General features: G+C 36.9%; 1 pseudogene; it reads right to left on the bottom strand.

Annotated features, from left to right (window-relative positions):
* Positions 1-452: 452 nt before the first annotated feature.
* LOC149194015 (uncharacterized) lies at positions 453-13415 on the bottom strand (annotated as a pseudogene).
* Between the last annotated feature and the right edge of the window lie 747 nt (positions 13416-14162).

Raw genomic sequence — 14162 nt, 5'->3', positions numbered from 1 at the left:
TCTCAAATGGTATGTGGGGGAAGTTGGAAATTGGAATATTATGCAGTGAATGCCCAATGCCCATCACAGCGCTGGAGCCTGGAGCTTTCTCATTTTCGTAGAGATACAACCTGTAAAAGAAAAAAATGCCGAGTTGCAAATCCACAACTACTCAAGGTAAGCTCTTCTCTTGTACTTTCTTGCTACTATTTTTTTAGTTCTGCTATGTTATCACAGTGCTTTATTTCAGTTTTAGCTATATTATTTTTAGTTTTGCATTATCCGATTAATATGATATAGCAGAGCGATGCAATTTTTTTTTCCACAAGTAAAGTTTCTTTGTATTCAAGTTCTTTATATACATAAATTCCATAGGTCAAGAAGATTGACTACAAACACCAAACTGGTTTTGAAAATAGAGTGACATGGACTTGTCAACCTTCTTTGGTTCTCATGTCATTGAATCCACTCAATTAAAAACACCGGAAATTTCTGACCCGTTGAAATGTGAAGTAGGTTGTCATAATAAAACCAACATTTGTATTACACCCCAACTGTAAGTCAAGATTTTGGTAGGTTTTGATGTTTGAGTCATACCTAATCCCCAACTTTAGATCAAGTTATCGATTGTTCGTTTCATGCAAGTGTAGTTGACCTAGTTGCACACGAAATACAGGGGCCAAAGATGTCACGTAAATAGGGCTTTTGTCTTCTAATTGACAAAATGGATGGTCGACTCTCTTTGCTAGTGATCCATGACAATTACAGAACATATATAGATTATAGGTCATTTTACTTTTGTGAAAAACCCTGATTATGTCTTAGCCTTCTTTCGACTCTTCAAGTTTTTGTGTCATAGCCTCAATCTGTTATTCCATACAAACATCTTCTTATGTACCCTAGTTCTCACGATTTTGTTGGGTGCAGGAATTACACTTAAGAAAACACCTCAACACTTAATTTGTCAACCTGGAGGATCCATAAACTTAGAGACAAAGCACAGGCAATGCTAGAGATGGTATGAATCTTCCTAATGTAAATCCCTACTTTCTTTAAAGGAAATTGCATAATCAAATTAAAAAGAGAAAAAGGCAACTTGAACCATCAAAATAATCTAAGACTGGAACAAGGAAGAATGCATTTGCAAGAGGGAATTAAAGATAAAGGGTAATCACATTAGCTAATTATTGTTTAACTACTGAGTGTGTGTTTTTCTTTAGTAGAGGCACTGAGTAGTCTCATCAGATGGACCCTTAAACCTTCTCCTTTAGAGATTTCCTTCTTGCACTAATCTTTCCCGTACTATCACAGTCTGCTTGCACTAGTGCAAGAATAGAGATTTATGTAGAAGGTATAAATAGTGTCTTTACTAAAGGCTTTTTGCTTCCTGCAAGGGCTTGAACTTTTCTAGGTTCAAAGCACTCAGATCCCATGGTGATAAACTAGTTCTTCCATTAGATCAGAGCTTCCTGCACTTAGCATTTAATTCTTAAAATGAGTGCTTAATTATTTCAAGTTCTATTATACTGTTAAATCAAATTGCACACATAAAAAGTGAATATTTCTAATCTTAACAGAGTGCATGAATAAGAAAACAATCAATATACATTTATCCTGTCATAAGCATTTAATGAAAGAAAGAAGATTGCAGGAAGTAGATTAAGAAGGCTTGCTGCATCACACCTACGTGCACTGGTGCAAGTTAAATTTTCTTGCTTGTACCAGGTGGGGAAAACCAATCAAAAAAAAATTGTAGAAAAGGGGATATCACACCAACGTGCACTGGTGCAGGGTTATTTCTCCTGCTTGGACCAGGCAGAGGAAAACCAATTTGAAATCAAGTGTAGAAAAGGGAATTTACCTACTTCACACAACGGATCCACTTTCACTCAGACAGGAATGCATGTGCCTAAAATTAAATCACACTTGACAATGTAGACCTAAATTATAGGAAAACGGGAAATGGGGTAAACGTGCTGGGTTGGCTAGGCCCTAGCCACCAGCGCGTTTCCCCTTCGAATAAAAACGCTGCCAAGTACCTTAATCAATTCATCAGCTCAAATACAGAAACACAATTTGTGAAACATGAGGTGGAGCTCCCTTTTATTAATTCACTAAGGCAAGTACATACATTAATACATCATCCAGCCCAGATTTGGGCAATAACAAAATACAACAACCTATTACCGCCTCTTTGGTTGTGTCTCTATTCTCTTCTACTATCAAAAACTTCCCCTTAGTCCTATTTACGTTCTACATTATATAGATCTTTGGCCAAAGGCCAAAATAGATCATTCAACCGATCACATAACCAAACACAGAATTTAGCTTTTCAACCTTCAAGATTGGATAGTTAGCAAAATTGGTCATAGCCAATCTCCAGCTTTCATCCTTCACAGATTCGATCTTCGCTGCCTTTGGATCGATATTGCTGTCGTGGTTGAAGCTACTCAAAACGAGGCGGTGATCAAGGAGTTTTGGATCTGCTACAAGGATTTATTGTGCTGGCAATGGTGCAAGATCTGATCCTACACTAGGATCAACATTCACGGTAAGTACTCTAACTACCAAATAAACATTGGAGATATCGATAAGTTACAAAGAATGATTAAAAGTAATACATCATGTAATAAATGATTAATTAATGCTAAGTTAAATTAAAAGTATTAAAAATAAAGTTTGTACGGAATATGTCACCGTGCTTGGACTGGTGTAAGATGAGGGTGTATAAAAGAGGTAAAACAACGGTAAATGGTTATGATTTACGAAGGGGAAAATGGAAAAAAGAGAGCAAATTAGGGGGCTAACATCCTCCCATCCCTAAGATGTTGTGTGTCCTCACACAGCTCTTTATCTTTGCAAAAAACCTTCAAAACTTTGAACATTCCAACTCAATCCTGCTTTGACATACTGAAATCAGCCTGCAATGTTTCAGACTTCTTCTTTCTGATGTTCTTTAGTTTCTTTGTCATGTTTTTAAGTCAATTGAAACATCGCGCAGCTCGGTAATTCTAAAATCTAACTTCTCTCTCTTTTTTTTTTTTTTTTTTTATCTGAATCTCTGCAGTCAATTCTTCTTTACTCTATTCTTTATCCTCCTGCGCTTTAGCTATGAACTGTTCTAAGTTCTGCACTTGAAGCTCTAGCTCAACTATCCAAGCAGCAGGAGTTACCAAATCTTCTTCTTCTTCTATCTTGACAGGGGATGTGTCTTCCACAGGGACCTCAGTATCCTTCATGGTTACATTAAGAAATTCTTCTTCTTCTGGTTCTTCTTCTTGTACTGGTGGAGAAGGGGATTCAACGTCCTGTGGAGACTGTCGTTGTTTTCCTACACCAGATTCTTCATTATTTTTCTGGGTCCTTTTAATTAAATTTGCCAATAGAGTGTCATCTTCGACCTCTACAAATTTTATTGCATCTGCAAGGATTGATAGGTTGTTTTCTTCGAGGGTTTGTGCCTGTACTGGTGGTGTAGAAGGAGTCTCTTCAACAGGTGCACTAGATGTCTTCTTATCTGGAGATGGGGCCCTTTCTTCTATTGGTTTCTCAGGTCATTTCCTCTTTTCACTGGTGCAAGAAGGACTCCCCTTTACATTCTTACTCGGACCCTTGCTTGTGCTGGCGAGGTCCTTTGTCTCTTTTCTAGCAGCTATCTTTTTATGTAGTTGTTTTAACAATGCCTCCCAAGTCATGCCTTTAACTTCTAATTGTTTCTGGACAAAAAATTTTATCAGGCTGTGGTGATATAACTTCTTGTCGGCCTGGTCTACCCATCCGTCCTGCACACCCTTGGCCATTTTTTCCAAAATCTTAAGCAAAAAATAGGGGAAATTCATCCTCCAATGGATGTGCTAGGCGACTTTGAAATGCTGCAACATCCTAAAATGGTACAAAAAAGTGTAGGAGTACCTTCCCTCACAGGTTATGAATTTCTGTAGGATGAAAAGGAGGTCCTACCACTGTCCTAGCAGGGTACTGCACGAAACTCCTTCCATCCAATCTACCTTCATCTTATTGTTGACGACGAAATGTTGCCATCGCTTCCTTTCTAGTTTTTGATTTTTAAACCACTACTCACCAGTATTTTCCAAGCTTGTCGCTGCTGCTATAAACTCTTCGGTAACCTCAAATTTTAGAGGCCCAACTTTTACTCGGACATTTTTGAAACTTCTGGAAAACTGTAAGGCCACTTCACTGTTGTGCCCATCAAACTTTTGTAAGAATTGAAGAAAGCCCGAGTCTCGCAATAGTTCAAGACTATTGTGATACTTAGTAGTTTGTTCTACCCTACTAAGAGACGAAGGCTCGCTTCGAACAGGCGACATCGCTACTTAACAATTATGAACAATCAAGAATTTACATGCAACACCGGGAAAATTGGTTCTTATAGATAGGGATCCAACCGTCCACCATCCATTCCATCTTTTCACCCATTAATTCCACTAAAATAGTCGAGGATGCACGACATCTTTGAGATCATGCTGGATTGGTACTTGCGACGGTGTTTTAACGGCTAGGTGAGGTAATCATTATGAGTGAACGACATCTAGGATTATGGTGGAAAGGGGCAATTATATCCAAGCAATGGTTAAACACTTCCACACTCCTTCGTAATTCAAAAAGAACTTAGCATTAATTACAAAATGATCATGATTCTTAACTTAAAAACACCTTATACTTTAAATAATTTTCTCCTAGTTAATATGATAGCACAAGTTCTCATTGACTAAGTGAAAGGACTTCTTATAAACTTTCATGATGACCACTTTCGTATGACATATGCTATGAAAAGAACAAATTGTACTATGTTTCTGACAGGGTGCATGCTTACACTACTTAAACTATGCTATTTTGCTGGTACCATTCTGCTTGCATTATTATCTAGGATGACATGCTTGCACTAGTCCAAGCATAATATCTAAAAAGACAAATAGGGAATTTAAGTAAAATATAGGCTGGACTTCCGACATGGCTTCCTCAATTTATACTGGAAATATGCTTTGCCCTTTCTTGATGCTTCAAAGCATATCCTTTTGCTCTTTGTGCGTGAGATCCTACAATGAATTCATGACGAAACAATGAAGTGGGAAAAGAGAAATTTCGGAATGGGAAGGAATCGTGTTACAGGGATTCCAAGAATAGTACCACAAGAGGGGATAAATAGAAGTGGGATAGGAAAGAAATTCAATGGTAAAGTGGGGCTTTTACGAAACGGACAGGGTAAATTCAGAAGAATATGGGAAGGTTAATCATTCTGGGATTGAAGAATAAAACTGAGGGAATATTATGAAAGTGGAATATGAAGAGAGGCATTAAATGTTCTAGAAGGTCTGCCTGCACTGGTGCAAGAAAAATAATTGCAGCGAAAATTAACCGTTACTTGAATAAAAATATCCATGCTAATTATCCCAATTGTATAAAGGTTGGTTCTGTTGAACCTGATTTTACTTGGTGGTCGCTCACATATCTAAAGATCAAGCAACATTCTCTTTTATTAGAAATTTTTGATCTTCCTGTCAGCAAGCTAGTTTTTAGGTTGATCCTTCTGCAATCATGTCAGCGAACTTATTTTCATAATTACAGGAAATCATTTTTTCTTTTTAAATTTTTTTGTATTAAAAAAAATTATTATTATTATTATTATTTTTTTAAGAAGAAGAAGAATTCATGTTTCCAAAAGGTTGATATTACCATTCACCACTACCACCCCAATTTTTTGTTGTACTTGCTGTGTAAAATCTTTCCTGGCAAGTGGTTGAAAATACTTCTTTAATCTGTGTCCATTTACCAAGAATACTGAATATTGTCCATCAATAGTTTTAACTTCTACTACTCCATTCTCGAATACTCGGATCACTTCATAAGGTCCCATCCAATGTGTATGAAATTTCCCTTTAAAAGTTTTAAATCTAAAATCATAAAGGAGCACTCAATCACCTGGTTGGAATTTCTTTTTTCTGAATAGACTTGTCATGCCACCTTTTGCGTTGCTGTTGAATTAGTATGTTCTGCTCAACAACATCCCTATGAAATTCATCTAACTCATTTAATTGGAGAAGACATTGTTGTTGTGCCTTAGAGAGATCTAGTCCTAACTGAACTACAGTTTTGAAAGTTTTGATCTGGAATTCAATTGGTAACAGAATTTGTTTTCCATATACCAGCTCATATGGTGTATGTCCCGTGCTATTTCTCCAAGTGGTTATGTATGCCCACAAAGCTTCTGGTAATATTTCAACCCAGTCTTTCCGATGCATATTTAATATCTTCGTAAGAATGGACTCGATCACTTTGTTTGTGGATTCCACCTGGCCATTTGCTTGTGGCTGATATGGCGTGGGTTCCTGTTTTCGGATCTTGTATTGCTCCATCACACCCTGTACCAGGTTAGAAATAAACTGTGGACCATTGTGAGAAACAATTTCTCTAGGCACACCAAATCTACAAAATATTTCAGTAAAAAGAAAATCAACAACAACTTTTTCTGTAGCAAAGGAAACGACTTTAGCTTCTACCCATTTTGTAACAAAATCTGTACAAACCAAAATATGCTTTTTACTTAATGACGTTGGATTTATTGGCCCTATAAAATCAATAGCCCATTTTTCAAATGGCTTAATCATAACTTGGGGGCATAAAGGCATTTCATTGGTTTGATTAGGTTGGCCCATTCATTGACAACTATCACATCGCCTGACATATTGTTTAGCATCCTTAAACAAGGAAGGCCAAAAGTAACTAGCACACAATATTTTATATGTAGTTTGCTTATCAGCGAAGTGGCCTCCACAAGGTTCATCATGAGTGGATTTCAATATGTCAAACAATTCCTCCTCTCTTGCACACCTACGGATAATCAAGTTTGGACCAATGTAAAAGAGATCTCCTTGAATCCAAGAGTATGCAACACTTTTCTGAACAATATTCCGCTTTTCACGAGCGGACAAGTGGGGTGGTGTTTTCCCAGTAACCAAGTAATTAGCAATGTCAACAAACCACGGAGAATCTGTTGACATAGCAAAAAGATGTTCATCCGAAAAATCATCATTAACAGGAGTTGCTTCACCAGGATTATCTAATCTAGAAAGAAAATATGCTACAACATTAGATTTTCCTGGTCTATCAACAATAGTAATATTAAATTCCTGCAACACTAGTAACCACCTAGTCACTCTACCGCTATTTAATGGTTTGTTCATCAAATATTCAATCGCGGAATGATCAGTATGTACAAATACTTCATATCCTATAATATAGTGCCTAAACTTATTAATTGCAAAAAATACAGCTAAAAACTCTTTCTCTGTAACTGTATAATTTAATTCAGCGGAAGACAAATTCTTATTAATATAATAAATAGCATAGGATTGCTTATTTTCCTCTTGTCATCAAGATACGCCAATAGCCAAATCTGAAGCATCAGAGAAAATGTGAAAAGACAGGGACCAATTAGGACCTCTCAAAACTGGTGCGTGTACTAACTTTTCATTCAATGTTTCAAAAGACTGTTGGCAAGCTGTGGTCCAAGAAAATTCACTATCCTTAGCTAGAAGTTGGAAAAGAGGGGCAGCTATCTTAGAAAAATTTTGAATGAATCTTCTATAGTAACTAGCATGTCCTAAAAAACCTCTTACTTCCCTTTGAGTTTTGGGTGCGCGAAGATGCAGAATGATTTCAATATTTGATAGATCAACCTGGATACCTTTACCAGAAATCAAATGGCCAAGTACCATTCCCGCTTTGCACATCAATCTACATTTCTTGTCACTCAAGGTGAGATGGGATTCCTGACAACGAAAAAGTACTTTCTCCATATTTTTGAGAGCTTCCTGAAAAGAATCACCAAACAGAGAAAAATCATCCATATAAGTTTCTACAAATTCTAGATCAGCAAAAATGGCCAGGACTGCCCTTTGAAAGGTAGCCGGGGAATTACATAAACCAAAGGGAAGCACTTTATAAGCAAATGTACCCCATGGACATGTAAAAGTAGTTTTATCCTGATCTTCGAGTGTAATCTGTATCTAGTTATAGCCATTGAAGCCATCCAAAAAGGAAAAATATTTCTTTCCTGCAAGGGTATCAAGAACCTGGTCAATGAAGGGAGAGGGAAATAATCTTTGAGAGTGGCTTTTTTTAATTCTCAATAATCAATACAAATACACCTTCTTCCATCTTTCTTAGGTACTAGCACTAATGGAGAGACCCACTGATTGTTAGAAATAGGATAGATAAAACCGACATCCAAGAGTTTCTATACTTCTTCCTTCACAATATCTCTTAGAGCTGGATTCATTCGCCTTTGGGGTTGTCGGACAGGTCAGGTTCCTTCCTGAATATAGATATGATGTGTACAAGTTTCAGGAGGAATATCCTTCATATCTTCATAACCCAAAGAAAAGGCACTAAGATGGTTTTGCAATAAATTCACAAGCTGCTCTTGCTAAGATGAGTCCAAATCTGAACTAATATGCAAGGATTTACCAGGGCTAATCTTAAACAAAGCAACATTAGGCTCAGGAGTACTCAAGGGAGTGGTCAAATGCAGCGGTATAGAAGAATGAGAATCATGATTATCTTGAAAATCTAGGCTGAAAATCTGGCTTAATGGCTCAAAATTAGGCATAGTGTCTAGATTATTCAGGAAGTCTTGAATCTCATCTTCTTGTGAAGACCTAGTATAATGATGGATAAGGGAAATGGGCTGAGTCTCCTCATCATTGCTTTCATCCAACCATAAAGTATCTCAAAGGTCCTAAGTGGATCTAGCAGGGGGTTATAAGGTAACTTTCTGCCCAAAATCTCCATACAAAATATGCATATCACTGGAACGACATACAATATATGCATCAGCTGTAGCAAGCCATGGTCGACTCAAGACCAAGGGATGTCCTCCTACTGGGTTCTTTGGCTGAAGCATAATGAAATCAGCAGGATATTCCCAAGAATCTAATGAGATGATCACATCATCCAATACTCCTTCTGGCTTAATTTTAGATCTATCTGCTAATTCAAGCATAGTGGGAGTAGGGTGAAGATGAGATAACCGAAGTTGATCAATGGTTTGCTTAGTCATGACATTAATGGCTACCCCCAGGTCTATAAGAAAATTAGAGACAAGGACATTGCCAATTTGAACTGAGACAATGGGGTTTTCGGGATCAGTATATTTTTCCATAGACACACATCTCATCATCAACTCTACTGCCCTACCAACAAATTGAATGGTTTGGGATTCCAATCTCTTCCCCCTGGGTTTCTTGCAACAGAGTTCCTTAATAATCTTGGTATAAATGGGGGTCTCTTTGATGGCTTGAAGCAAAGGTATCTTAATGAAAAGATTCTGAAGCTCTGATGCCAAGATAGTCTCAGAAATAGGCTCACTTCTTTCCATTACTAGCCTCTTTGGGAAGGGAGGTTGGTTGGAAGAAGATGACAAGGATTCAGAGGGTAAGGGTTTCCTCTTCTCCTTTATTTTCAACAATCACTATAGGTTGCTTCTGATTTTCTGATGTTACAATCCTTCCTGATCTTAATTGAATATCATGAACCCCAACTGGAATAGACTGGTACTCGAATGATAAAGGTGGGTTTGTTACATAGATCATTTGCACTACTTTATTATTGTTAGGATTGGGCATAGGTTGAGCAGGCAACTGAGGAGGTCGAAAAGGTGGAGGTAAAGGCAATGGTGGAGTAGACTGACTCGGAAGTTGAGGCATTGAATAAGGTGTATGTGTAGATGGATATGACTGCATAGGTGGTTGGTAGGAATATGGAGAATGAGTTGGTCCTCTCCAACCTTGTTGCCATGGTTGAGAAGGTTGCCCATGCTGATATTGATTCCCATACTGCCACTGCTGATTAGTGTTAGGATAAGAATATGCATGTGAATTATAACTAAAATAGTGTGGAGAAAATTCAGGAGCCATACCTACACCTACCTGAGGCCAATTCCTTCTTGCTCCCATTGCATACAAGTATTTAGCTTCAGGCTGTCCCCCTGTAAATACAGCTTTAAGTCCTGGTACAGAGGGACATTTTTCTATGATATGGTCTTCTGCACAAATAACAAACTTATTAGTTTCTTTCAAATTAAGAGGACTCTCTTTAGGAGGATGCTTGTCTCTACATTTAGGACAGAAAATACATAATGACTCTTGTTCTTTCATGAGTTTTTGCTGAAATTTTAAAGAGTCCAACTGTTTGGTAACAATATTCATTATATCAATTTTTATTTTTTCCATTTTATTTTCTAGTCCAATAATCATAGCATCAGTAGATTCAATTTTTCTATTTCTATTTTGAGTTCCTCTGCCAGATCTATACTGATTTCTTGAAAATTTCCTGCATAATTCACAAATTTGTTCAAAAGTTTGCTGAGAAATATCACCTTGTCCTAATAGATTTAAATTATTTCTAGCATTATCAGTAAGTCCTCTTAAGAACAAGGTTCTAATAGTACTGGGATCAAAACTAAGTTTTGACCTTTGTAAAATATACTGAAATCTTTCTAGGTCATTTTCAAGAGTTTCATCATCATCTTGTATGATTGTAAAAATCTCATCCTGCATGTCTCGAGTTTTGCAATATTCTTGATATTTAGACAAAAACACTCTTTTCATCTAATTCCAAGAGGTTATAGTGTTTCCTCCTAACCCCATAAACCAGCGTAGAGCTGAGTCCTTGAGAGTAATAGGAAATAATATTAACTTCTGAGTGTGAGTTGAATAATCATAACTTCTACACAGAATATCAAACTTGAATAGAAAAGAGTCAAGATCTTCATGAAATTTACCATGGAAATGAGGGAGAGCTGATGGTGGAATATTCTTCATTTGCGCCACAGTATCAGGGTCCACAATTGGAAACAAAAAAGTGGATTGTTCTCCACTTATCTAGTTTTCACCAGTCCTTTCCACATGATCTTCATGGTCCGCCATTGTTTCCCTTTTACTTGAATTTCTCTCAATAGGTTGAACCACACCTGAGTTGTTGTCACCAGAATCTAGGTGGATTGTTCCCGCATGATGGGTTTGATATGGATTGGGCTTCCTGCTTACAGAAGGAGACCCAATATGAGAATTATTTTCAGAATTCTTTTGGCCCTTAGTGGGCTTCGAACCCTTACCTTTTCTAGGAATTCATTTCAAAAAAGAAAGCAAAATAACAAACAAATTCTAATAAAAAAGGCTGTCAGAAATCAATTAACACTAGTAAAATTCCTTCAAAGAAGCTTTTCCAAACAATACTACAAAAATCAAGGAAAATTTACCTCTATTGTATAATTAGAAAATTCTTACCAAATCAAATCACCTCCCTGACAATGGTGCCAAAATGTTGGGTGCAGGAATTACACTTAAGCAAACTCCTCAACAGTCAATTTGTCAACCTAGGGGATCTCTAAACTTAGAGATGAAGCGTAGGCAATGCCAGAGATGGTATGAATCTTCCTAATATAAATCCCTACTTCCTTTAAAGGAAAGATTGCAGAATCAAATTAGAAAGAGAAAAAGGCAACTTGAACCATCAACATAATCTAAGACTGGAACAAGGAAGAATGCATTTGCAAGAGGGAGTTAAAGATAAAGGGCAATCACTCTAGCTAATTATTGTTTAACTACTGAGTGTTATTTTTCTTTGGCAGAGACACTTAGCAGTCTCATCAGATGGGCCCTTAAACCTGATCCTTTAGAGATTTCCTTCTTGCACTAATTTGTCCTGTACTATCGCAGTTTTCTTGCACTAGTGCAGGAACAGAGATTTATGCATAATGTATAAATAGTGTCTTTACTAAAGGCTTTTTACTTCCTGCAAAGGCTTTAACTTTTCCAGGTTCAAAGCACTCAGATCTCGTGTTGAGAAACTAGTTCTTCCTCTAGATCAGAGCTTCCTGCACTTAGCATTTAATTCTTAAAATGAGTGCTTAATTATTGCAAGTGCTATTATACTATTAAATCAAATTGCACACATAAAAAGTGAATGTTTCTGATCTTAACAGAGTGCAGGAATAAAGAAACAATCAATATACATTTATCCTATCATAAGCATTTAATGAAAGAAAGAAGATTGTGGGAAGTAGACTAAGAAGGCTTGCTGCATCACACCAACGTGCACTGGTGCAGGTTCATTTCTCCTGCTTGGACTAGGCAGGGAAAACCAATCAAACAGAATTGCAGAAAAGGGGATATCACACCAACGTGTACTGGTGCAGGGTTATTTCTCCTGCTTGGACCAAGCGGAGGAAAACCAATTTGAAATCGAGTGTAGGAAAGGGAATTTATCTACTTCACACAACGGATCTACTTTCACTCAGTTAGGAATGCATGTGCTTAAAATTAAATCACAGTTGACAATGTAAACACAAATTACAGGAAAATAGGAAATGGGGTAAACGCACTGAGTTGGCTGGGCCCTAGCCAGCCAACACGTTTCCCCTTTAAATAAAAATGCCACTTAGTACCTTAATCAATTCATCAGCTCAAATACAGAAACGCAATTTGTGAAACATGAGGTGGAGCTCCCTTTTATTAATTCACTGAGGCAAGTACATACATTAATACATTGTTCAACCCAGATTTGGGCGATAACAAAATACAGCAACTTGTTACCGCCTCTCTGACTGTGTCTCTGTTCTCTTCTACTATTAAAAACTTCCCCTTAGTCCTATTTACGTTCTATATTATATAGATATTTGGCCAAAGGTAGAAATAGATCATTCAAATGCAAAATTTAGCCTTTCAGCCTTCAAGATTAGACAGTTAGCAAAATTGGCCATAGCCAATCTCTAGCTTTCGTCCTTGAGAAATTCGATCTCGGTTGCCTTTGGATTGATCTTGCTGTCATGGTTGAAGTCGCTCAAAATGAGGTGGTGATAAAGGAGGTTCGAATTTGCTGAAAGGATTTGTTGTGCTGGCAACAGTGCAAGATCTGATCCTGCACTAGGATCAGTGGTCATGGTAAGTACTCTAACTACCAAATAAACATTGGAGATATCGATAAGTTACAAAGAGTGATTAAAAGTAAGAAATCATGTAATAAATGATTAATTAATGCTAAGTTAAATTAAAAGTATGAAAAATAAATTTTATACAAAATATGTCACCGTGCTTGGACTGGTGCAAGATGAGGGTGTATAAAAGAGGTAAAACAGTGGTAAATGGTTATGATTTAGGAAGGGGAAAATGGAAAAAAGAGAGAAAATTAGGGGGCTAACAGATTTCAAGTTAGTATTCGAGTTTTTATAGTTTATTCATAGACAAAGACTCCAAAACCTCTCTCGACATATGTGTGATAAGTCTATATAGCCCCACATGCTTAATGTCATCCTTGACAAAACAACCACCCATAAACGAATTAATTTGATCGTCGCTCAGTTTACTTTGTGAGCCATTCATATATTTCTCAATCCTCTTTATCTCTATCTGACACATGTAGTCAAATGGATATATATGGAATAATCAAACATATAAACCTATGTAGAGATTAGATATATATGGAATAGTCAAAGTTTATAGATGGAATTGGATGCACGAATCTGTGACAACTTGGAGGGCGTTATAATCAATTATCAAACACAAAGCATCATGTAGGTGCCTCCGGACCTCAGACTGAATAAGATTTATAGCTAGTTGCAATTACAATTTCCATGGCTGCCAGTGCTAAATTTCAATTTAAATGGAAAACAATGAAATAAATATGGACCAGTATGACATCTATAATTTACGTGGCTATGTTAACAAAGATCTCTCTTTTGACCACCTCAAGATTCTCATGACTCCAGGGATCATATATGAACCTTCCATTTTAAATAGTTAGTTATGATACCCGTTGCCAAACATAGACTTCCTCTATTTGAAGGAAGAGAACATTCCAATGATTTGTCAATTCAATAATAAATGAATATCCATAAAAACGCTTGCCTAGTCAAGGACGTTTCTACCTTTGGATCCTGCAAGTTACTATATATCGGCAAAATAGTTCTAACTAGAAAGAGAAAATTTACTGTTGTGGATTAACGCTGGCCTATCCCAGGTTGTGGTTAACTCCTGACTTTGTATGTGAATGTTGTTCATGGTAGTTCATTCCTCTAATTCCCAAGCTTTCAAACTTCTCAACTGATTTTTAATTTTCTGAATAAGAGTTTTTTTCTTTTTACTATTTTTAAAGGGCAAGAAGTG

This window comes from Pinus tabuliformis, chromosome 2_2, assembly GCF_031772625.1.
Source record: "Pinus tabuliformis cultivar Carrire ecotype Pingquan chromosome 2_2, CPIR1, whole genome shotgun sequence".
In the NCBI taxonomy this organism is placed as follows: Eukaryota; Viridiplantae; Streptophyta; class Pinopsida; order Pinales; family Pinaceae; genus Pinus; species Pinus tabuliformis.
Note: the sequence above shows the minus strand (reverse complement) of the source record. Positions and strands in the feature narration are given on the sequence as shown.